General features: G+C 42.3%; 1 non-coding gene across 1 annotated transcript; it reads right to left on the reverse strand.

The window, feature by feature from the left end:
- Positions 1 to 1,197: 1,197 nt before the first annotated feature.
- On the reverse strand, positions 1,198 to 1,271 carry Trnat-ugu (transfer RNA threonine (anticodon UGU)). Its single transcript has one exon. It is a non-coding gene; the product is annotated as a tRNA-Thr (tRNA).
- Positions 1,272 to 2,647: the final 1,376 nt, after the last annotated feature.

The following is a 2,647-nucleotide window of genomic DNA, read 5'->3' on the forward strand; positions in this document are numbered from 1 at the left end:
GATAGAAATGCCACTTGCACACTTAGAGTAGCAGATTGACGGTGACCAACTTTAAACAGAACTTGATTAATTTTCACACACATTTATTAAAATAATAAAAAGCATAGACATTACATAATTGATTCTTGATGCTGTTTATGATTGACAATCTGAAGTTCCTCTGGTCTTGGTATGTTAATCTTATTCTCACATATCTCTGATACTTGACAAAATGTTTATACATTTCTCCTCATGGCTATGTACAGGAATATGATAATCCTATTAGGTGCAGATTGAAACTTGACTATAAACTGGTACAGACAAATGCAGACTGGTACAGACACTGGTGCAGACAAATGCAGACTCATACAGACTAATGCAGACTGACTACACAGAGGTCTGTACACTCGTTATAATACCTCGCGCGTTCAGGTATCATTGCGCGAGTGTGATCCGCGAGGAGAAAAGGTTCTACATTAGCAGCAATCTCATTGGCTGCGTTACATATTAATATGTGGATCGGCGGTTGCAGAATTTGGTCCGTCTCTAAGGCAGCGCCATCGCGAAGTGCGGAGACCGCCGAGCGCTGCACCTGCGCTGTTGTTCTTAGCGGGGCGCGCTCAAGTGGGAAAGTTGTGTATGCGCTGACTATGCAGAACTATATACACAACAAGAAGCAATAAATTAAAACGTCATGCCTGATGATGCCGTTTTACAGTATGATCAGGGGAAATGTGGTAAGTGATCAACTTTCTTCCTGTCATTATTTTGCAGTGGGGAGGGGGTGTCAATGAGAAAAAGTTTCAGAAAAATTTGAAATTATGTCTAAGGTTAGTTTGAAGTCGCTAATATGTGCTCTCATTCTCAAATACGGGCTGAATAATGTCCGAGCGTTTGCGCGCCATCAGTTCTGTTGACCGAGACAAGCACAGAGTTTCCGACTTTAAACCTTGCCTTCTTGCATTGAATTTTTAACGTAAGATTATACCTGTTATTAAGTATATTGTGGCGGAATTTTTAAGTGTGGGCAATAATTACGCGAAGTACTGAAAACAATTTTTATATCTGATGATGGTATCTGTTCCTTCAGACATGTCCGAAAGAACAGATACCATCGGTGACCATGCAGCTCGTTAGAATGAAATTAATACAATTAAATGAATACCCTTAGCTGCATATAGGCGTTGATATACGTCAACAGGGACAGTTGAAAATTTGTGCCCCGACTGGGACTCGAACCCAGCATCTCCTGCTTACATGGCAGGCGCTCTATCCATCTGAGCCACCGAGGACACAGAGGATAGTGTGACTGCAGGGACTTATCTCTGGCATGCCTCCCGTGAGACCCACACTCCCAACTTATTGTCCCGCACAATATTCGTAGTGCCCCTGCCCATTACACTCATTGCTCGCGACTTTACCGATTCCTGTAAGAGTTAAGGCTCACCGGCCATTTGGCCATCTTCTGTGCAGATGCACACACATTGCCCGAACTCTTATGGGAATCGGTAAAGCCGCGAGTAATGAGTGTAATGGGCAGGGGCACTACGAATATAGTGCGGGACAATAAGTTGGGAATGTGGGTCTCACGGGAGGCGTGCCAGAGATAAGTCCCTGCAGTTGCACTATCCTCTGTGATCTCGGTGGCTCAGATGGAGCCAGCACGGTGGCTCAGCGTGTTCGGTCAGAGAGCAGGCTGATCTCTGTAATAAAAAAACTGAGTGAAGAGATCAACAACGGATATCATGTGACGTCCGCTACGATGAAACACAACGAACAACAAGGAACAAACTGGAAAAAAGATGGGTAGAGGGTCTGCCATGTAGGCAGGAGATCTCGGGTTCGAGTCCCCGTCGGGGCATACATTTTCAACTGTCCCCGTTGACGTATAACAACACCTGTATGCAGCTAAGGGTATTCATTTAATTGCATTGATTTCATTGTAAAATCAATTTTTGTTGCTTCCTGTAAGCCGTTAAGGCCCCTGTAAGCAATCAAATGTTTTGTCAAACCTAATTATTCTTGCCAAATATTTGATCATGTGCTGTTCGACGTATTTGTCAGGTATCGATCGTGTTTGATGAGTTTGTGAGAAATTGTGATTCACGGTAAGTTTTGGCGGAAGTTGCCTTTGTCGATGTTCCGCCGCAAACGTTTAATGAAAAATTGTTTTATTACAATTTATCTCACTGTATGGCGAGTTTCCACAACTATGGAAGCTACGATCAAGTATGAAAACAGAATACCACTGACCGTTACCAAAATGGTAGAGGAATCGCATCTTTCCCAGCCATATATTACATATGAAGAAGTTATGAACAAAATACAAACATCAAAAAAAGTTTTGCATCACCTCAGTTCAGAGTGTTCCGGAACCTGTACAGAAAATTGGAATAGAGATCAACATAAACATTAATTCCGCCCTTTTTATTGCTCATGAAAACTACATATTGCATGTTGTACCACCGTACAGCGAGACCTCCAGAGATGGTGGTCCAGATTGCTGTACACATCCAGTACCTCTAATACCCAGTAGTACGTCCTCTTGCATTATTGCATGCCTGTATTCGTTGTAGCTTCACAATATTTCAAGAAGCTACAACACAACTCAGGAGTGATAGTTACTTTAAAAAATATAAATCTATCTTAAATAAAATAATAAAGGAGG

The sequence above is a fragment of the Schistocerca serialis genome, chromosome 5, assembly GCF_023864345.2.
Source record: "Schistocerca serialis cubense isolate TAMUIC-IGC-003099 chromosome 5, iqSchSeri2.2, whole genome shotgun sequence".
Taxonomy (NCBI): Eukaryota; Metazoa; Arthropoda; class Insecta; order Orthoptera; family Acrididae; genus Schistocerca; species Schistocerca serialis.